The sequence below is a fragment of the Aedes aegypti genome, chromosome 3 (genome assembly GCF_002204515.2).
Source record: "Aedes aegypti strain LVP_AGWG chromosome 3, AaegL5.0 Primary Assembly, whole genome shotgun sequence".
NCBI lineage: Eukaryota > Metazoa > Arthropoda > Insecta > Diptera > Culicidae > Aedes > Aedes aegypti.
The window spans coordinates 209,040,636-209,065,210 of NC_035109.1; the positions used below are offsets into that span (position 1 = coordinate 209,040,636).

Here is a 24,575-nt window from a genome sequence, read left to right on the forward strand (position 1 = left end):
CATAGCTCTTCAATTTTCAGTATAATCTTTCTTTTAAGTGGGTTTATCATACTTGTGAAACATCTTAGATATCTTTATGTTTTGTTTGCATCGTTTTTTGTCAATATTTTTTAGTTGTGAATGGTTTTGAAATCATATTCTCAAAAACAAGTTATTTCGATTACAGTGACCCAATGTCACCCCCTCTATGGGGTGAGATTGGGTCATTTTTCATTCACTTGTGGTGCCGCTGTGAATAAATATTTGTCTTTAATTTTTTGAACAGTTGTTAATGTACCATCAAAGTACATACACACCAAATTTGAAGTTTATTGGAGTAAAATTGCGATAGTTATTCAAAAAATAAATCGCACATATCCCTTTTTGACCCATTGTCACCCCCAACGACGGTACATTGAAACGCATAGTATTGGAGTCAGAACAAGACTGCCTTGTTCCTTTCACATGGGTTCCTTTTATTTGCCTTTACAATTGATCGGTTACAATTTGGTTACAATGTCAGAAAGAGATAGATGGAGACGCCTGGGACGGCGGTGACAATATTTCGGCGATAGCATTTTTGGGTTGAAACCTGAGCCTTAGCGCATCGTCCAAACGGACGACCACCAGCGTGGCTAAAGTACAATCAGCAAAACATGTGGCGCACTCGAGTGCCTCAATGCAAACTGCTTACGCATGTTGCACCGAGGCCATCGTTCGCACTTACGCGGACCTGACCTATTCTGTTGTAACAAAACATAATATGCATTTTATTGCTTGCGCTGATTGACAAGGGAAATATGTGTTTGGGTCGATATGTGTATAGCACACCTCCCCCCTTTTGAAAATGATGTAATGGAAAGAAAGTGTAATGGAATCATTTATTTGATTGCCGGTCCCAGATGCCTTTACAATATTTTGAATTTTACATGAATTTGATTTTGTTAATATTTCTTAGCTATATTTTTTTTATAAATAACTTTATTACTAGACTAACCGAATTTTGCACTCCTCAGCATAAAGCTGGGAACTTTCACCTACCTCATCATGTTACTTATTTTTTTTTAATTTCTCTTTTTTTTATGTGAGGTTAGGCTCGGTGGGGCTCTAGTTAAAGTTATGGAAAAAGAAACTAATTTATGCTTTGATTATTCTATTTTTGTGTACATTTGTGGTTTTACCTGTAAGTATATGTTGGATTTCACAATTTGGTTCTACAATTTTTAATATTTTATAAGGTCCAAGATAAAAAGAATCTAACTTGCTTCTGTTTTCATTTTTTAAGTAAACTATGTCATTAATTACAACGGAAATGGGATTGAGGTTGTTATCGAATTGCTGTTTTCTTTGATATTTATGGTCTAATAGTTTTTGCTTTACTATTTCGTGAGATCGACTCAACTTAAATTTCAATTCGTTTTTATAAGATTCGAAATTATAAACTGGTTCGTTACTGTTTTCTAATACGTCTTGAGGAAGGTTAGCCTTTCTGCCAAATATCAACTCAAATGGGGTGAAACTATGATCCGTGTGAGGGGTTGAATTGTACGAAAATTCATAAAATTTGATCCAATCATCCCAATCTGATTGATGCTCATTGGTGAATGATCGCAGATACTCATTGAGGCATCTGTGATTTCTCTCCAAAGAACCAATTGATTGTGGGTGATATGGTGTTGAAAAGGTTTGTTTGATTTGGAGTAATTTGCTATGTTGTCTCAAAAGATCAAATGCATTTTGACACTTATCGGTCCATTTAAAAGTAACGTTTTTCTTCAGTAGTTGGTTTAATGGGTAAGCTATGTCAGCAAAATTTTCGACAAATCTGCGGTAATAGTTGCAAAAAGCCACGAATCTACGCACATCGTCTACGTTTTTGGGAATTGGGTAATCCCTAATGGCTTTGAATTTTGAGTCATCGGGCAATACTCCCTTATCGGTTACTTTATGACCAAGTCACTTCGGTTCTCAGAAATTTACATTTGGATAAGTTTAATTTTAAATTATATTTTCTCATACGTTCGAATACTGATTCTAAATTTGATAAATGATGCTTTAGTGAGCATCCAATAATAACAATATCGTCTATATAGATAAATGCACGTTCAGGCGTTAAACCTGCCATAGCAATAGCCATCATCCTTTGAAAACTATTTGGACTAATATTTAATCCAAATGGTAATCGTTTAAAATGATAGTGTCCAGAGTTGGTAGAAAATGCGGTATATTTCCTGGACTCATCGTTCACGGGGATTTGATGAAAACCTGACATCAGATCCAGCGTGCTAAAATATTTTGCTCTACCAAGTTGGTCTAATATACTTTCAATCCTTGGTAGAGGAAATTTGTCTGGCATAATTTTCTTGTTTAATTGTCTAAAATCAACAACTAAACGCCATTTTTTATGTGAATTGTCCGATTTTTTTGGGACGAGTAAAATTGGGGAATTGTATGATGAAACGGAGGGTTCTATAATTTCATCATTTAACATTTTTTGAACTTGCCTTTCGATTTCTTCACCTTGGGCATGGATAGTTTTATAATTGGGTATGTACACAGGCACATTATCTGTAAGGTTAATGTCCTGCGTATAAAAATTATTGGTTGTTAGTTTCTCATCTTCCAAGTTAAAAATATCTTCATACTGGATGATCAATTTTTCCAGTTCTTGCTTAGCATGTGGAGTAAGGTGCTGAGTATCCAAATTAGTCAAAATTTTATTTCGTCTAATAGATTTGTTTACTTGGTACTTTTTGTGCGGTACTATTCGATAATCTCTAAGTGGTTCCATATAAAGATTAAAATCGGAATAAGCGACATAAGCTGCTTTATCGGTAGTATTGATGAATTTTAATATTGGTTCTTTAGCTGATATGATCGTATTCCCACAAAAAATTCCAGGTTGAATTTCCTGTGAGTGTACCACCATATCCTCTTGTAAATTTTGATTTGGTATGTAACGGGTAACTTCGCATCGTGGAGGTAAAAAGAAATTGTTTTGGAAATTATCATCAATATGTATCGAAATAAGCTGATTGTCTACAGTAAATGACAACATCCACGGTTCGTAGTCAATTTTACACTTATATCTCGCCAAGAAATCTTTTCCAATGATTCCGTCCGTTGGAATAGGAAAATCAGTTGAAACTATTTGGAATTTCTGCCGAACAGGTATACCTTCAACTAATATATTAGCGAAAGTACTTCCTAAAGAGTGAATTCCTTCCTCTCCTATACCTGATATGACGCATTTTTCTTCAGGATAGTAAATTTGAGACGATTTTACTTTATGACTTTTAATGATAGAGATATCAGAACCCGTGTCAACAATAAAAGTACACTGGGTTTCCGATAGATCTACTTTTAAAATAACGTAATTGGAGGTCGATGCATTCACTGTAAATGTCGACCAAACTGTGTGCCTAAAAAAGTGTTGTTTTGTGCTGGTTGTTGTTGTTGTTGTTGTTGATACACTGGTTGCTGGTTAATTGGTTGTGGTTGTTGGTAGGCTACCGGCGACAATTGTTGAAAACCGGGTTGTATTGCCTGCGGTATAGGCTGCATGAAATAGGTAGAACGTGTTTCGTATCGTCCTCTTCCTCTATTCCATTGGCCTCTAAAATTTTGTCCTCTGAAGTTTTGACCTCTAAAATTTTGTCCTTGGCCATAACTGTGTCCTTGGTTATAATTGCGTCCTTGGTTATAATTGCCTTGGAAATTTTGAAATCTTGGTTGATCATGATTACGAGAAAATGATCTGTGACCAGAAGAAAAATTTCTTCTGTCACCGTTGAATCCACCACGGCCACGACCACGTTGGTTGTGATTATTGTTTGTATAGAAAATTTGTGCTATCGAGGATTTCTGTCTTTCTTCAGAATAGTTTTCCTGAAGTTTTTGGATGGCTTCATTGATCTTAGTGAATGTACCGGCTCTTAAAATCAGTTTCGAATCCGTATGGTCTATTCCGTTAATCAGAGATTCGATACCGCTTTTAGTAGCCATTTGCATTGCTTTGTCAGTAGGTATAGTTTCGTCAATGTAGGTCGCTGCGAGCTGTTGAGTTAGTTTCTCAACTTGGTTGCAAAATTCTTCCATGGATCCCTTTTTCTTTAAGGCACCCAATTTAGCTTTAATTTACTTTTTAACGTAGAGTGATTCCACGGAGGCATGCAAGTCGATTCTGATCGACCATTTCAAAAATATATGAAACTTTGCACAGTTTTTCAGTTCCATCTAAATCGTCATTTTCCGATATCAAATCTTCAAGTTGAGTCACGACTAACTTTTCAAAAGGGTGTATGTGAAAATGGTTCAAAAATATTCAAAAAGCTGCATAGCAAAAACGGTTCGTTCGATTGTTAGACAACTAAAGAAACAAAGTTAGACAACTAAATAAAGATTCCAAAAAAATACACAAAGTAAAAAAAAATTTTTTTTTGCATTAAAAACATCATTTTTGTCACAAAAACTCAAATATCTCAAAACCCTATCGGAATACCAACGTATTGGAAAACGGTCCATTATATTAGCTATCTACCATAAAAATTTGGTGATGGTAAGCCAATAAACAAAAAAGTTATGACATTTCAAATATTTCACAAATTTGACACTTAGTGAAATTTTTTTTTTTTTCATTGTTAATTTTTTTTAGGACCGCAGTTTGTTGCTGAATTTTTTGTTAAGGGTACCACATGAGGTTAACAAGTTGTTTAACTATTATAGCATATATTAGAAAGTTAGACGCGATCCAGTGTTGTGATCTAAAGTCTTGATAGTGTCATATTTTTTATTGTACGTAACTGAAGAAAAATTCTCTCAATAGTGTTGAAACCTTTTGATAAAAGAAACCTATAAGAAATCTAATATTGAAGACAAAAGCTACAAAAAAAGTTTTCTATACAGGTATACAACTAGTTTACCTCATAGAGAACAAGGCGGGTCTATACCCAGGTGATCTAGTATACGTAAAGCAGGTCGGTTTTCTCGGCGCTGGTTTTCTCCACAAAGTTAAAATCTGATTACACCTGGGTATAGACCCGCCTTGGTAGAGAATAGACTTTGTCAATCATATTTGGGAGAAAGCGAGTAACTTCAACAACATCAAAAACATGATAGGTACATACCATGAACATACTCACGAAAAAGCTAAAAATATACTACCACTATGGTTATAAAAGATTTAATTGTAAAATTTTTCTTCAGTCAAGCAAACGACACCAAACTAGTCAGTAAAAACTTAAAAGTGATTTTGTTTATTAAAATCTAACGAGCAACATGAGTAGTCGCTTTCTCAACTGTTGCAGGCCGTTTGCAGAAAAAAAAGTGTTCGAAAGAGCTACGAAATCTCACCGAAAGCACCATAGATAAACTGAAAGCGGCTGGTTATGCTCCAATGTCTACATTGAATACAAATTTACGCATTTGTACGTCCTGCCGTTTAAACGTTGACAAACGGGCAATCTGTACATGGTGGATCAGGTTGCAGGAAGTTCGAAAACAACAACAACTGAGGAATTACTAGATGCACCGACAACAACTGAGGAGTTACCAGAAGTACCAAGTGCAGATAGTCTTGCCACTGTACCATCAGCGACATCTGTTTCAACAAATCAATCAGAAGATGAGTGCATCCAGAAGGTCAACATCGAACGCTTCAACGAAGGGATAGCTGGAATAAAAGTGACTCCGATTAAATGGACGAAGATGGGTTACGTCAATTATCCCGAGAAAAAATACCGTGAAATCAACGAAGCTGTACGAAGAAACCTCTTCAAATTAGGACCTGAGGATGTGGAAAATACAGACTACGATGAGGTAATTATGAATATGAAGGAAAGGTTCTCGAATCTAGCCACGACAAGGAAAGAAAAATTATTGATTTTGTCGATGCTACCAAGCTCGTGGTCTATTCAAGACGCAATTGATGAGTTCAAAACCCCATAGAAATACAGCAAAAGAGGCAAAACAATTCAAAAATAACTGTCTTGCAACCAAAAATGCTAGGTCGAGTATTTCATTAACAGATGAGACAAAAGAAAAAATAATTCAATATTTTGAAGACGATGAAGTAAGTAGAGCTATGCCTGGCCAAAAAGATTATGTAGCTGTAAAAAAGATGGAAAACGTCAAGCAATCCAAAAACGATTAATGATGACTACTTTGAAAGAAGCGTATACACGCTTCAAGGAAATTAACGAAAATATTAAGGTAGGTTTTTCCTCATTTGCAAGCCTTCGTCCAAGGCAATGCAAGCTTCTATCCAATTCAGGAACACATAATGTTTGTGTGTGCACAACACACGAAAATATTAACCTAATCTTACATAGTTTGAAAAGAATAAATTTATCAAAGGATATTAAAATGTTAACTGGTAGTCTTTTGTGTCAAAATACAACATCAAATTGCTATCTACGATCTTGTTCGGATTGTCCAGATTCTTCATCATTGGAAAATACTTTATTCGCTGAGTTTGAAGAAAATTATATTGATCAGTTATCATTTGAGCAATGGGTGACCACGGATAGGTGTGACCTAGAAACTATTGTAAAACCTGTAGATGAGTTTGTGTCATTTTTTTGCTTGAAATTAGAAAGTTTAATTCCTCACGACTTTATTAAAACGGGATTGCTCTCGCTTTTTAAAAAAATACGAAAAATACATTACAAGATGGTGAATTTTTAGTCATTTGTGATTTTTCTGAAAACTATAGCTTTGTATTGCAAGATGAAGTGCAGCCCAGACAACCAGAAATCGCATGAAAGTTTACGTTTCAACTCGTTTATTCATACTAATTACATCAAACCCGCAAAACACCGTGGATAAACTCGTCAGATTGATAAGCTTCCTCGTATAAAACACTTCTTTTCTGAGTTCATTTGTACATTTTGTTTCGTCCCGTACACTCGTACAAAGTAAATCGAATCAAGTCGTAGCAGCTGTCAAATAAACATTTGTTATCATAAGTTAAGTCGCATAAGATCACAGGTTAGTTCGGTAGAATATTTATACACTCGCATTGTATGTTGTTATTCATCACATAATATATGCACGCATATCGCCTCCACTTTTGTACGTAGAAGGCCTTTTCGCGGCATCTTATAAGTGAAATGTTGCACATACAAAGCCTTCAGGTGATTTCGTTATACGTACATTTTGGTTGTCTGGGAGTCCCATCACTGGAACGTACAACAAGCTACAATTCATCCATTCGTTATTTATTTCAATGGAAGTACGCAAATTGAACATTTTAGTTTTATTGTAATTTCCGAAGATTTAAGACACGACTCAGTATCTGTAAATTTGTTCATTGCCAAAATGATTAACTTTTTACGCGTTGATAAGGATAAAGAAATCAGAAAGATATATTTCATGTCTGATGGAGCAGCATCGCAGTACAAAAACCGTAAGAATTTTTCGAGCCTATGTCAATTTAAATCAAAGTACGGAATTGATGCAGAATGGCATTTCTTTGCTACGTCACATGGCAAAGGTCCTTGTGATGCTATTGGAGGAACCATAAGGCGCATGGCCACAAGAGCAAGTTTAGCCAAAGAACGTGAGCATCCAATTAAAACTGCAAAAGAACTATTTGATTGGGCGAATCGCAGAAAAGAAGAAGATTTAAAAAAAATTATCATTTTGTTTTACTACTACTGAAGAGTACGAATTAACGGCATCAGAGCTCAGCGAGCAATATAATAACGCGAAAACGATCCAAGGAACCCAAAAATTTCACTGTTTCATTCCATTGTCAGAAAATAAAATTAAAGCAAAACTATACTCGAACTGTACTGATAATGATGCAAAAGTGTTCGATATTGTAAAAAAATTGAATAACAATAAATAAATAAATAAGTATTAATAAAATGTTTTCATGATCTCATAACGCATACCCAAATCCAAAACTTTTAAAGTTTGTATATAACATTTAGAAACTCATCGATCATACTCTAAAAAAAATATCCTGGTAAAAAAAAATTTTATTTTCGTGTAATCTGTTAATTCATTTTAATTTATACATACACTGAAACTAATGGTGTAGTAACCTTAATCATGACAATGTTATTAACGCAACTATTCCAAGATATTTTTAAATTAAATGAAATAGTATTAATATTGGAAACAATGTTGTTGAAATTACCATGTCATAAGACTATAATACTGTGTACTTTCAACTTTGTTATTATAGTCAAAAGTTATACTTTTTGAAGTCAAATAGACTACATGTGTAGTGATAAGAAAAGAATAATGTTCTCGATTTTACCATGGCCATGGTATAAATTGCAACCTAGAAAAAGATCTCAAGCTCATCCCCAGTGAAGGACGCCATTTTTGCCTATCAGTTCTTTCGCATGGTTAGGTGGATAATTTACTTTGTTATTGAAAGCAAAAAAAAATTAATGAAGCATCAAAGTAGCGACAGATCAGAGATACATGAGGATCAAGAGATTGATGGTAAGTATGATTATGATATGATAGGGAAAATCATAATAATTCCTTGTTATTTTAGCCCGTGATAAAATTCATGGAAAATTACTATTGGGAAGTGGCTTCCCCATGGTGTTCTAGCTCAATTGTTGACACATCATGAAGATCAATTTGGTGTATAAGGTAAGTTAGCATGTTAGACATGTTTTAAAACTTCATCAATAATATGGTTTTATTTTCTAGACATTGGTGACTTTATTTACTGTACCGTGGGCTGGCGCTATACATATTTTTGTTGTATGCTTGCACGCGCTGTTGTGCCACTATTCAATCCGATTCCATGAGCCGGAATTATTCCACTGGAAAGGCTCATCGGATCAGTATTCGTACGTCGGTAGCCTTAGCGAATCTTCCACAAAAAAACGTAAATTCCTCTTGAGCGCGTACCACCCATTCCACCCGATAAAGTTTTGCAGCTTTTAGTTGGACGGTCATCACATCCAACGAGCCGGGCGTAGTCAGCTAAGCACCAATCGCGCCAACTGTTAGTGGCTTCGGAAAATCTTCAAGTTCTGGAACAGTTCTTTGATCAACGCGTCACTACATCTCCGTTCTATAAAGTCTGAGAATCATTAAGTTAATTCGATTAGATTTTATTTCATTCCGTACTTTTTTGTACTGTGTACAAATTATCAAAAACTTAAAAATATAATTATACAAAATTTATTTACTAAAAAAATATATATTATTTAGTATAGATATACGCATTATGTATCAGATTACAAATTTTCCAAATATCGGACGATCATAAAGATCAGTTCTATAGGTATATTGTACAAATTTGCATACCTGAATGCATTATGCGTGAATCGTTATAAAGGATTTAATAATTTTAGATAAATACATGTATTCTGTAAAATCCACTTCATGGCTTTTGTTATTTTAAATGCAATTACTGGTTGAAAATTCCACTGAAAGTTGTATTCGTAGCTACCATGTCCTAATCAGTAAAATTTACTACACGATAGTCGTAACTTTGAATGCAAGAGATGGTTGAAAAAATAACTTTTATTTGTCATCAATAAAACCATGAAACATGGTAGTTTTGACTGATTCAGTCTTGCATTGCCACCATGGTAAAAATAACGACATGAAGAGTTCGAAATGAATGCACTGCGTAGTCTGCACAAATAAAGTGGTGCTGTGCATTTAATTTAAACCATCAACATGGTAATTTTTACCGCAATGCTGTTTTCAGTGTATATACATATACATATAATATTTATACATATACATAATATTCATACATATAATATACATAATACTAATGAATACATGAAAGCGACTTGTTTAATTCACGCAAGGCCCTTAACAATAAAATCAGCAACAAACTGCGGTTCCCGTAATAATTTACACCGAAAAAAAAAATTTTTTTCTACTAAATGTGAAAATTGTGACATGTTTGAAATGTCATAACTTTTTTGTTTATTGGTTTACCATCACCAAATATGGTAGATAGCTAATATAATGGTCCGTTTTCCCTCAAAAAATTACGTTGGTATTCCGATAGGGTTTTGAGATATTTGAGTTTTTGTGTCAAAAATTATGTTTTTAATGCAAAAAAAATTTTTTTTTACTGTGTGTATTTTTTTTTTGAATCTTTATTTAGTTGTCTAACTTTGTTTCTTTAGTTGTCTAACAATCAAACGATGGTTGGTTGGTTTGACTTTATTAACGAGATTTTTAGCCCTGGGCTAGTTCATCTCGGGACCAACGGCTTTACTTCCCTTCCGAAGGAAGTCGTCACTATAACTTTTTACGTCACAAGTGACTATGTCGGGGATGGGATTCGATCCCAGGTCTTCGGCGTGAGAGGCGAGTGTTCTAACCACTACACCAGGTCCGTCCCCGCAATCAAACGAACCGTTTTTGCTGTGCAGCTTTTTGAATATTTTTGAACCATTTTCACATACACCCTTTTGAAAAGTTAGTCGTGACTCAACTTGAAGATTTGATATCGGAAAATGACGATTTAGATGGAACTGGAAAACTGTGCAAAGTTTCAGCTCAATAGAAAAAAATGAATTAAAAAATTTACCAAATTTTGGTGCTGTTACTTGGAATCACTCACCTTGGCGTAGATGTGCGTTAGACAGTTTCACAAAAATCAAAATTTCTGGGATTCAACCAGTCACCCCCTAGTCCTAGCTGCAATACTAAGACAAACCACCAGTCAAATTTTCATCCAATTTGGAGAAGATTAGGAGGTGCCTCAAGTCGAATTTGTGTTTTTTTGCTATTTTGTACATTCAAAAAATTCTAACGTGAATTTGGAAAAACGAAAATCAAAATAAATACCACTAGTTGAACGTATTATTAGTACTTTACAACTTCTGAGAACACTGTATGCCGATTAGAGATGGTTTTGACGTCATAAAATTGATTTCTGTTCATTAAAGTACCTGTAAAACATACATTTCTCTACAGTTTTTGTTCTACAAGATTCTTAACCTCATGCCTAATCATAAAAGTTCAACCGTAGTATCATTCCTTTATTATTTCTGAACATTATTGTAGTACATCATTTTTGTATCCAAATTACAGATAAATTGTAAAAAATCGTCGGAAATACGACATTCCTCATTCCTCTGCATTTAGAGCTGCTGCCAAATGGCGCAATAGGGTCCTAAAGCCCTGTCTCAATTTTAGTACCAAACGCTTAAGTTTAGGGCAAAAACACATGTTTACTCAATTTTTAAATGATTTTCATTGATTTAAAATTGCGTGGAATGTGTCAAAAGAGTAGGAGAGAGTGAAACTAGATGTAAATATAGATAAGTTGAAAATAGATCTGTATCGATAAAGCAGCTACAGATCAACTGAGTCCGGCACAGTAGTGGCCACGAGCACGGAGTGCCTAATAAAAAAATATATAAAAAAAGTGTTGAGCGATGATGCAAATTGGGAACATTTTTTTTCCGATTCATAAATGCTACCCGAGAAATTAATGCGTGAGTAGAGGAAATGCTGGTGAAATGTCTTTGCTCAATATAGATTTTGACAATGAAGTGGGTTTGGAAGTTTCTTAACTAATGAGAGAGAACGGGAAGGGGAAAAGTACAAAAAATAACGTGAAAGCAATTGCGGGGAAAGGAGATTTACCACGAGAAAACATATTCTATCAGCTATCTGGGCATTCTCATGTAGTAAGAAATGAATCCATGTTTAACTAACTTCCTTGCTGGCATTACCAGTATCTTAAACTTTCTTTTGCTGGATACTCACAAAGGCTACAGCAAATTTCCATACTTTATATATGATGCTGGGCGATGTAAATTATTGATGAGTTGGTGGAGCAGTTGGGAAATGCAATGAAAATCGTCCGAAAGGAGCTTCAATTACATAAGTTCGAATCTGGAACCAGCAGCAAAAAAAAACTTTGGAGAGGAGCATAGAAAGAAAAGAACGGTTCAGAAAATAAACATTTTTTTTTTCTTTTTTCCTTAGTCCGCATGCTATAAAATTTTGACATATTTTATTTCAGTGACTCGGAACGAGTAGGCAGTTTATTAGCCGAATAATTAACCAAAAGTGGCTTTATAGCAGCCCTCAATTACGATATAGTTCCAATTAGCCCTGTTAGCCATGCTTTTAAATCGACTATAGAACCGACTTGGGACCGGTTTATACGGCCTACTGGTTACTTGGGCGGTCTTCTTTTTCTGTGATAACTGAGTTTTTGTCTTATTCAACTTAGTGTTTATACCAATTATGTGCAAGCCGTTCTGTTGTGTCCGGATCACAAAATAAAACACGTCTTCTCTCGTGTATGACTCAAACTAAACTCATCTTTATTATGACATTCACCCCTGTGACTCATATTACTTAATTCTATACAGTGTTTACCCAACCCTGTAGCTGAACACATTTTACACTGAGAAGTTATACTCTACAATCCCTCCCCTTCTCAAAATAGATCAACGCTGTTAACTTTGAAATCATTTATATATGCCGGCTGCTTCCTTGGCCTGCGGGAGCGCATTTGATCTCCATTCTGGGTTGTTGTATCAACGGTTTCGGTTGTCTCACTCCGGACAGGTTCCTTGTCCATGGTTCCCTGCAATTCCTGATTGAGGGGATCAGGATTGACGTTCTCATCTTCTGGAATTAGTCGTTTCAGGTGAGCAGAATTCCTTTGAATAACATGATCTGAATCCTTCGAAGAAAGCGTTACATCTGAACCGTTCTTATCCACAACCTTCCACTCTTCCGGAGCAAAGTTCGAAACGAGCTTTTGTTCTTTCAAAGGCCGCTTGACGACTACCATATCACCGACCTTCACGTTGCTGCTTCTTGCATGCCGCCGTAGATTCGTGTATTCCATACTTTTATACTTTTGCGTTTTATCTCTGTCCTCCACTTCTTCTAGGTCCTGTTGAAGTTACCTGAGACTGACGGTAGTTTATCCTTCATAATCCGGCCAAACATCAAAACAGATGGAGCCACGCCTGTGGTGGAATGCGGCGTTGAATTGTGCATTAGTACACACATTCGGAGATCCCACTTCCAGTCCGTATCTTCAACTTGGCTTATCTTCAAGTGCTTTTTTATCATTCCATTCACCCGTTCTACCTCTCCATTTGCTTGCGGCCAATATGGCGTTGTCTTACGGATTATAATGCCGAATTGATCACAAAAGCCTTTGAATTCCTCGCTTTTAAATTGAGGACCATTGTCAGTCTTGAGAGTCTCCGGCATTCCAAAACGGCAAAATGTTTCGTGAAGTGCTTTAAGCGTCATACTCGCCGTAATTTGCTTCATCACGATTACCTCTATAAATTGACTAAAATAATCAACGATGACCAGAAGATTATCACCAGACGGTAATGGCCCGACAAAATCTGCAGCCAAATCCACCCATGGTCTTTCAGGCATCCTTGTCGACCGTAGAGGTTCTGGAGGATCAAGCGCTGATACAATTATGCAAGACTTGCAATTTTTCACTATCCTTTCCGCTTCCTTGTCAATGCCAGGCCACCACACTTTTTGACGTAGACGTATTTTCATTGATACGATTCCGGGATGGGTTTCATGGGCTAGCTCTAATACCTTTGTACGTAAAACTTCTGGTACAATCAGACGACTCCCTCTCATCAAAAGGTTTCCCGACTGATACAATTCTGCTTCAAATGGCTTAAACATTTTTGTTGATTCTGTCCATTGAGCTGTTGCTAAAGCTGATTCGAGTTCCTTAAGAGTCTTGTCTGACACGGTTTGTGTTTCAATTTCCTCAACCGTGATTGCCTTCGGAATGGATGAAGACACCAATGTCTTGATGAAAGCTTCATTCTCATCATCAAATGGCTCTGGTTGAGAAACTGACAATTGTGATAACGCGTCAGCGAGATTGGTGGCCCCTGGTTCGAAAATGACATCAAATCGATACGATTGGACTCGCAACACCCACCTTTCTATTCGAGGGCATGGCTTAGATCGTTGACTGAACAGAAAATCGAGAGGTTTACAGTCCGTAATTAGCTTGAAAGTTGTTCCCAACAAGTACAGCCGAAATTTTTCAATGGCCCAGACAAGGGCCAAGGCCTCTCTCTCAGTCTGGAAGTATTTCCTCTCAAGATCAGTTAATGCTTTGCTGGCAAAAGCAATAATACGTTTTTCTCTCCTATCATTTTCTTGGAGCAATACTGCTCCAAGTCCAGTAGGGCTTGCGTCCACAATAAGGAAGCTTGTATCCTTAGGGTTGAAAAATCCAAGGAAACCTACTGAGGAAATCGCAGCTTTTATAAATTCAAAAGCAATTTGATGAATGTTCTCCCATGTGAATGGTGTTCCCACACGAAGAAGCGCTCGAAGAGGGTCAGTTTTACTAGCCAGGTTTGGGATAAATCGTCCAATATATGTCACTTGACCTAGAAAACTTCGTAATTCTGCGACGTTTGATGGACATCGAAATTGTTCGATTGATTTCACTCTGCTCTCTGTAGGTCTGATACCATTCGCCGATAATTCATGCCCTAAGACTTCGAGTTTACAGACGTTGAATTTGCATTTTGCCGAATTTAACAAAATTCCATACTCTTGCAGTCTGTCCAGGAGCGCTTGTAGTCTCGTCGCATGTTCTCCTTCAGTTCTCCCGAAAACAACTAGATCGTTAAGATATACTATAACTCCTTCCAAACCCGCTACTATCGACTCCATAATTTTTTGAAAAAGTTCTGGAGCTGAACACACACCAAACATTAGCCTTTTATATCTATTAAAGAAAGAATACAACATTGTAAGAGAGAAATGAGACATTTATTCCAATTCATAAGTAACAAAAGATAACTCAACAGAAGCAGTTACCTGAACAACCCGTATTTCGTGATAAAAGTTGTGATCTCGCGCGAACGTTCAAAAATCTCAACTTGGTGGTAAGTGTCCCTTAGATCCACCTTCGAGAAACGAGTAGCTCCATTGATACTGCCTAGCAGCTCTTCGATGACCGGTAGTGGATGCTTCTCCCTCAGTACAGCTCGATTCGCTCGGCGCATATCGACACAAAGGCGAACTTCCCCAGTGTCCTTCAAGACTGGGACCAAAGGCGATACCCAAGCTGACGGTTGAGTCACACGTTCTATGATGCCTTGTTCTAGGAGCGAATTCAGTTTCTCCTCAATCAAATCTTCTAGGGTGATTGGAGCACGCCGATAAGGCTGTTGTACGGGCTGTACTGTCGGATCAATAGGAATTTCCAAAACGATTCCCTTCATCTTGGAGAACTCCTTCTCAGGCTGTTCAACAGCGGCGATGTTAAAACCAATTTTTAACACCTGTAATTCCCGAGCTGTTTTCTCTCCTAGCAAGCACTGCTTGCCTCCGTCTACAACGTAAAACTTCGCTTTCATTGTGTTTGGACCCGCTGCAATTTCTGCACAGAACATACCTTTGACTTTCAAAGGCTCCTTACTAGCATAAGCTCTGAGTACACGATCAGGCTGTCTAGACAGATCGTACGCTTCAACTTCAACTGCTTTCATCTGCTGCCAGATATTCAAGGGTATAATATTCACGTCCGCGCCTGAATCTATAGTCATTGGTACTGTGACTCCTCCGATTCGGAAATGAAACTCGTTCCAGCCCATCGCGAAGAAAATGTTTGCGTCATCTGAGTTTCTCTCACCTTCTTCAGTCGCCGCTCTTATACGTTTAACCGGGCGGTTGTGCCAATCTAATCGCTCAGTCGGATCTTGAAACGGTCTTCTGCGATTTTGCAGAGTCTCTGGGTTTAGGGAGCGGCTATATTTGAAGCAACACTTCGCATAATGACCAGGCGCCTGACACTTATTGCACTTTACTCCTCTTGCCGGGCACCACTTACTAGACTTCAGATGACCAGGACGACCGCATGCATCATTTGCATCGATCTCACTTTCGACTCTGTGATTGCGGTACCCAGAGCAATAATCTCATTAAGAGATCTAGCATCTCGTTTCAAAATCTCCATCCGCAACACATCTGAATTTCCCTTTTCAGTTATCTAATCAATGATCATGTCTTCGAAAACTTCCGGTAAAAATCCACATCTCTTCGCCTGCACTCTTAGCCTCAATGCAAAATCCGACAATCTTTCAGATGGTTTCTGTGACATTTGCCTAAACACATATCTTTCATATGCAATCATTCGTTTAGGCTCAAAATGAGCATCAAGGGCAGCAATAGCCACATCATAATATGGAGGATCACTGAGCACTAGAGGTACTCGTTTAGCATCGGGAAGGTTATCATACAGCTCCTGCAAGTCGGGGCCGCCGAGAAAAAGTAATTTTGTAAGTTTGTCTGACCGATCCGTGACATTACAGGCATTGAAATAGCATTCAAGTTGCCTTTTCTATTTAGACCACTCCGTTGCTTGTCGATTATCTTCGACGTTCATGTCAAACGGCCGAACAGGTCTACTGGACTCCATTGCTCTAACGAATTTTGAGAAAGGAGAAAAATAAGCTTATTTATTTTTATTATTTTAATCTCTTGACGATTTTACTTCATCTACCAGCACCAGAGAGCATGTGGGAATTAAGTTTGCGTAGTATAAATATGTTCATATTACAATTCGCTATATAAAAGATTATATAAACCCCAAATTCTATCATATCTGCGAATTATTCTTCTTCATCTCTCACCCACGCTGCCGATTTGTTTTCAATTTATAAGATTTAAATATTCATTGTTATTACCATCCTTCCCAACAAACCGTTTTACCAACTCTTAAAAACGATTCTCAACTAAATAACCTGATATTAGACTACTTATGTTGCTCGGGCTTTATTATAACTAGACTAGCAGTTCAGTAACCCTCCCATATCCAGGACTGACTGTCCTATTCCAATCCCTGAAACCAACAGTTTTAGGATCACATCAACGAAACAATTAATTAATCTACTAAAACCTGCAGTTTTAGTAATCACTCATCTCTGAAACCAGCAGTTTCAGAATACATAATAATAAGACCAACAGTCTTTTCCAGTCTGATACCAGCAGTTTCAGAGTACATAGTAATAAGACCAACAGTCTTTTCCAGTTAGAATCTCTTTTCTAACCATCCGCATTAGAATAAAAAAAAGTATAAATTTGTTGTTCTTTTATCTTTTCCTCTGAATCCAGCAGATTTAGAATATACAATACTAAGACCAACAGTCTTTTCCATTTAGAACCAACAGTTCTAGACAACTGGCGAAAGTAGTTCCCCCGTTTCCACCGCTTCCAACATTTATCGCCCAAAGTATCAGCTCTCATATCACAATAGGTCTAAAAAATGGACGCAGTGATCTCACACCCGACAGAAGATCAGCTCTCATTCATAAAAAAAATTTCTGAATTTGGCCCTGATTCCAGCAACCAATCAATTCCACATTCCAGCAAGTACCATTTGCAATAGTCTACTATCTCTTGTTCATCATTAAAGATAACGGTATAACCACAAGTAAAACAATTCGTTTAACTTACCTGCTTTCCATAGTAACAATACAACCAGCACATAATCAATTTTAAGGTTTTTAACTCGCAGCCACCGTAACATCAATATTTCACTCCCGATTGAGAAAATCAAGTCATACACGTTTACTCCTGTTCACTTCATGACAATTGCTGCAGTACTTATTAAATTAACATAACCTCCAATTGACATAATCCCCGGAATAATTGTCCATCCCATAAATCCACATGTTCTGGTACTAAAAAGCAATCGCTCAGAGGGCGTAGCCTCCTCAATCTGGTGCTGGTAGTAGCTTCGTGCGAAAGGAAAAAAAACTAACCTGTATCAATCCACCAGACGAACCAAAATAACACCAGCCGAAACTCAGGGCGGAATCCCACCTCGTACGCCAATTGTTGTGTCCGGATCACAAAATAAAACACGTCTTCTCTCGTGTATGACTCAAACTAAACTCATCTTTATTATGACATTCACCCCTGTGACTCATATTACTTAACTCTATACAGTATTTACCCAACCCTGTAGCTGAACACATTTTACACTGAGAAGTTATACTCTACACGTTCAATCCCTCACATGAACCTCTCAGCAAAACATGATTGAGTTTGCATCACATCGAATCATAAATAGCCGTTTGAGTGAAATTTCATGCCAGCAAACGTAGCAGACATTACACGCAAAAAAAATGTGCGGTACAAACTACCATTTTAGGGGGTTAACTTAAGCGCTCGCACCGGCAATTTTCAGCAGACTAGAAATGCGCTTGATTTTACTATGTCTGTAGTCGAAATAAGATTGTTGTAAATTATTTCTGTCAAATGTACCAGTAATGTGGTGGGATGTACCGTAAATTGGTCTGAAATTGCATGGTAGTTTCAAGAATGGGCGTAGTCAGCTAAAATAGTAAACTTTACCACAGATTTTTTTCCCGTGTAGAAATAATTATAATTATTATTATTATAATCTTATAATCTTCTGCTTAGATTTATCAGCAACTTTGGAAAAAACTGCTCCGCTGACTGAGGTTTTTAATAACAGTTGATTTTGAACACAATACTTTTTACTTTTTCAGCCATAAAAACGGTGGGCTGCATTTGACGTTTCGTGAGAGGGGAATCTGGGCTGCATATGACGTTGATATTTTTCCTCTTCGCGAGTCTCTCTCAGGTTCCAACTAACGAGTCGGATTCGCAAGATGGAAGGCAGTCGTGTTCTAACCAGTGAATCTCCGCTGTAGAGCAAAATCTAGAATGCCGTGAAAAGTGTATTTCAATCTGTCAAACTTGGGTACCTTTTGCAGTACCAAGGGGCCAAATGTAGTACTAGACGTGGTATCTATTCTGAGCCCCACTACTATGTCATTATTTCGTCTTTGTTTTGACTATGACCAGAATTGGGAAGGGTTCTGAGATTCACACTACACGCAAACAAATTTTGTAGTATAATCTACTGAATCCATGGTAGAATTAGGAACTCCACCAACGATTTTCAACCGACTACAAAAATCTGTTAAGTTTACTATAATCAGGTGAAAATCACTGACCAGTGCAGTAAAAGTGACCATGTCCATAGTAGTCTCGACTACACAGCATTGTATTTCAATCCGTGACACTCACCTTACAACACAGTGTGGTCAAAAGTACAATGCCAAACTTGTCAAATCAAGAATGTTTCTAGTCATAAATGCTGCAACTGTGGTTAATTAAACCGAAAATATTTTCTTTTGTTGTGATGTTGACTATGTTCTGGTAGAGTTAACAGATTAGTGAAGTCGGTTGAAAATCGTTGGTGCAGTTTTTAATTTTACCATGGATTCAGTAGTTTCTACTATAAAATTAATTTCAGTGTACAGTAGGCAAGCGTACATTGATAAAAATCATATGGTAACAGTAACCACATCAAGAGTGAAATTAAAACACTTTTACCACTTGATTTCAACGGAAAATAATATGTTCTTAAATCTACATTGACAAGGGTTTATTTTACCATGTCGCTTTTATTTACATTTGCATTGTATTTTCAAACCACATTTTCTAGTATATGTTACTATGTGCATAGTACGAAATGTAGTGCACAGTACAATCCAACACTGAAAACAGCTATGTAGTGAAAATCACTACAAAAGGGGTTAGAATTAATAGACTCGCACCAACGTTTTTCAACAAAAGTGATCTCATGATTATCATAACAAGATCTATTGTAGTTTTTACCATTATGACAGAATTTAGTCAAGGTTGTTGTCTACACTAACGAATAAACTATTGTGTAGTCAAATATACGAGATATGAAGTAAATGTACGAGTATGAAGTAAAATGTTTATTATGTGAGTGAGTGACGCTGTAGAATGGTGTGGACGTAAACGTTATCGTGACGACGTAAATCGCTAAATTCCTGGTTATTTCCCAAGTACAAATCACTATTCGCTGCGTGTCGCTAATTCTATCCAAGGTTTCATCGTTTAATTGTGGAAAAACTACAAATTGGAATCCAGTTTTCGCCAAAATTAAGTGAAACTGTTCACGTTATTTCCAAGCTGTGGATACAACAACAATTGCCAACAAAAGCACCGTTTTCGAGCAGCTGTATTTTCGGGCAGTCATGACTGATGATAGCCGTCTATTACGTAGCCACTCAGTTTCAAAGATTCCGAATTCTGCCGACGATATGAGCGTCTCCGAGTTGGCCAAAATTATGAAGTCACAGTTTGCTTCCTACAAGCAGAGCACTGTTGAAGAGATACGTCGGATGGAATACTCTCTTCAGACTCAAATGACACAGCTGCGATCGGATATCTCACTGGACCTCGAGAAAATACGCAAAGAGAATCAAAAAGCTACAACTGATCTACTCAATACCGTGGAGGTAAATAAATCAGAATGTTTGACGGCTGTCGATAGAAGCATGCGAGCAAATGATCTTGTCGTGAGCGGTGTTCCATTCATCACTGGAGAAAGTTTGGCTAATTACTTCGTCACCTGGTGTCGTTCTCTGGGATATGCTGTAGAAGCCGTTCCATTGGTCGAAATAAAACGGCTCGCAAAAGGTACACCAATGAATGGAAAAGTTTACATGATCCTGATTCAATTCGCAATCACCGTGCAGCGCGACGAATTCTATGCACGTTATTTGCGATCAAGGAAGCTGTCTCTCACGGACATTGGGTTCTCAAGTGAGCGACGCATTTTCGTAAACGAAAATTTGGGACCAGTTGCAAGAGAGCTCCGCACGAAGGCTTTGCAGATGAAAAAGAAAGGTGAAATATTTGGAGTCTACACAAGGATGGGTGTTGTGTACATCAAGATGACCGCCAACGATCAAGAAAAACCCGTATCATCCGAGATTGATCTTCAGGGGCTGCTTTAACCCTTCCTCAATAGCTATTGTTTAATCCTTGCCTCCTATCCTTTTTCCCGTGTTTCCTTCCTAAAAGTCAAACACCGTTGCTGTTGCTGTTGTTGCTGATGCTGCTCAGGTGCCGATTGCTGCTGGAAATGCTGGATTTGCTAGGGGATGCCGATGTCTGCTACCGATAATTGACCATCTCTAATCGTGGTTTGTAATTCAACTCAAGTTTTTGCGTCGTACATGAATTAATACATAATGATTGAATTTTCGGATATGAATTCTTTAGTTTGTAGTCAGCTTCTTGTACTCCTTACTTATTTCCTCTTAATCGCTAAGATCAAAATTTATCCTAATGGCTAGTAGATCTGGTAGAGATGCCTCGTCGAATTGGTGTTTGCCAGGGATTGTGATGAAAAGTGCACTCGTTAAAAATAAACTCTCAGTGTGTTGTATTAACAGCCAGAGTATATGCGCTCGCAAGTTTTGTAAATTAGACGAACTGCGTCAAATAGCTCAAACGAGCTCTGTTGACATTATTTGTGTAACAGAGACATGGCTTAATGAGAAGATCGACGATTCATTGCTGACAATCGAAGGCTATAAAATTATAAGGCATGACAGAAAAGGAAGATTAGGAGGTGGTATCGCAATTTTTATAAAAGAAGCAATCCACTTCAAAGTACTCGAAAAGTCATTAGATAAACCTGAATCGTCTTATTCTGAATATGCGGTAGTCGAGATAGTTACTGGTTCTGAAAAATTATGCCTTGCTGTAATTTACAACCCACCTGTCGTAAACTGTGCTCTAATATTTGATGAAATATTATCTAGTTATGGCACTCAATTCAACGATATACTATTTGTCGGTGATTTGAACACAAATTTGCTGAACCATAATTCAACGAGAACAACAGAACTTCTAACATCAATGTCCATTCATGACATGTTTAGTATCGGATCCGAACCAACCTTTTTTTATAACAACGGCTCATCGCAGCTCGATCTTATGCTTATTAATTGTAGATCTCGAGTTCTAAGATTCAACCAAGTCGATGTCCCATCATTTTCAAATCATGACATGATATTCGTTTCGCTCGATTTCGACACAACTCATACACCTAAAAAAATTGAATATCGCGATTACAAGTCCATTGATATCGATAGTCTCATTGATGATTTTGATTCTCTAGATTGGTTTAATTACTATCGTTCAAATGATGCAAATTTTCTTCTTAGTTTTTTCAACTCAAGTATTTTAGCATTACATGAGAAGTACGTTCCTATCCGTTCATTTTTTTCAAGGAACAACAAAAACGAATGGTTCAACAGTACAATCAGTAAAGCAATTGTGGATCGGGATCTTGCTTACAAAAGATGGAAAAACTCGAAAAGCCCCGATGACCTAAATCTATTCAAAATACTCCGCAATCAGGTAACCATGAAAGTTCGGCAATCTAAAAAGTCACATTATGAAAGAAAACTGGATACTAGTTTGCCTTCCAAAGAACTATGGAAAAGATTAAAAAATATTGGTGTAACTAAAACAGCACAATCACCCACAACTCTGTTCAACTCAGACGAAATCAATGCCAACTTTGCTAATAACTTCACAGATAGTAGTGATGAATCTGAGGTCAACAGTATCTTCAACGAATCTTTCAGGAGCAATCGTTTTTACTTTGACCAAATCAATGAAATTGATGTTGTCAATGCTTTATATCACACAAAATCTAATGCTATAGGACTAGATGAACTTCCAATTAAATTTCTGAAATCAATCAATCCATTGATAATTAGACCTATTGCGCATTTGTTTAATTGTATTATCGCCACGAGTATATTTCCGGATGAATGGAAAAAATCCAAAATAATACCATTCAAGAAAAAGGCTAATCTAAATTCTATACAAAATCTTCGTCCAATAAGCATATTGTCAGCGTTATCCAAAGTTTTTGAACGAATCATCAAGGAGCAAGTCTGTCTTTTTATCAATCGGGAGAATTTGTTGATTTCACACCAATCTGGCTATCGTGCCAAACATAGCACAAAAACTGCAATGCTGAAAGTCTTCGATGACATAGGTCTTGTCATAGATAATGGACGACCAGTCGTTTTATTGCTTCTTGACTTTTCGAAAGCCTTTGACACCATCTCACACCGAATTCTTTGTCGCAAGTTAACAGAAAATTTTGGTTTTTCCAGCCACGCAATGAATCTTATAAAATCGTATTTAGTTGGACGAACCCAAACTGTTTTGAATGACGGGGTTTTCTCTAGTTATCTCCCTATTTCTTCCGGTGTACCCCAAGGTTCAATTCTGGGACCTATTCTCTTTTCTATATACATTAATGATCTTCCAAATGTTTTAAAATATTGCCAAATCCATATATTTGCAGACGACGTTCAATTGTATTTTGGATGTTGCGATGATTCTTCGTCAATTATATCAAGAAAAATCAACGAAGATCTTACAAGCATTGCTGGGTGGTCGATAAGGAATAAATTATTATTGAATGCGAATAAGACTTGTGCTATATTTCTAAGCAATTCTCGATCTAACAGTATCCTTAAACCAATTTTGAAAATAAACAACACTGAAATTGAATTTGTAGATCAGGCAATCTGTTTGGGAATTACGATTCATTCCTGTTTTAAATTTGATAATTTCATATTTGGTCAATGTGGTAAAATTTATCCCAAGTAACCGTACAGCTGTATATAGTTGCATCAATATCACTTTATATGCTACTATAAAATATGGCATATAAAGTCATACTGCATTACATGTCTCATTAATGCAGTATTAAAGTGGAAAAGGGCGCTATTAAAGTGTAAATACAGCTACATTTCCTAGCTCTATGTTGGCAATTGCTAAAGTATAGTTACTGTCTGTACCGTATAAAAGCTTTAGCCAAAGTGTATTTAATGCACCATTATTTTAGATCAAAAATAGAAAAACAAAAATATTATTGTATATTTTTTTGTTCGTTGGATGTAAGGTCAGTGTTGCTTACGAAGTTGTTTGTCTGTTTTTTTTTTTGTGTGACTGGTGGGATTCGAACCCAAATTAAGTGAGATGTTTTCGATGACTCGCCGCGCCTATCCTCCGGACCATGGATGCTGCATGTTTTGACCGGGAAATTGTGCAACTTCAAGCAGCGCCCTTTCGTTGCCGGTGGCAAATACTGTCGATTTCACTCCAAGTTAACCCATCACAAGTGTGTAAGCTCCCTCAAAGTGTGTAGTAGGGATACGTCGAATCATGATAATGTTTTTAGTGCACTTATTCCTTGCGGTTCAAGGAACAAGTGCACCAAATACGTTTAGATGATCCGTTGCAAGCGTGCACCATAGTTTGTCATAGTTCAATTGGGGGTGAAGTGCGCAATAAGTTGGCGAACGCTCTTTTGCTGTTGAGATTTTGTTTGGTTTTCATTGTGTTGGGCTAAAACGGTTGCTCATCTTCACGCTTTATGTATCGTTTTAGCATCTTGTCACATTGAGTTGGTGATAGGTGTGTGGTGTACGCATGGGCCTATCAATCGTTAGGTTTTTGGTTCAATTCCAGGGTGATGCAACATTTTTTTTGATTTCAAATTCTGGTTTCTCAAAAGACAGACCTACGAATTTCAACCAGATTTCTTGTGGGAGTGAAAGAAAGATCGACGATAAATACTGCATTGAAGTCTTCCCGTTTTTCTTGCGATGAAGCATTGAGTAAGATGATGCAATGAAGCATTGAGCGGTGACCGTATATCACCCATTAATGCACATTTCATTGCTACAATAAAGCAATGCTACATTGCATTCATAAAATCGAATTAAAGC

General features: G+C 37.0%; 1 long non-coding RNA gene across 1 annotated transcript; it reads left to right on the plus strand.

Annotated features, from left to right (window-relative positions):
* Nucleotides 1-8,028: 8,028 nt before the first annotated feature.
* Nucleotides 8,029-9,661, plus strand: LOC110678540. The gene is made up of 3 exons (XR_002501694.1): nucleotides 8,029-8,436; nucleotides 8,492-8,592; nucleotides 8,653-9,661. It is a non-coding gene; the product is annotated as an uncharacterized LOC110678540 (long non-coding RNA).
* Nucleotides 9,662-24,575: the final 14,914 nt, after the last annotated feature.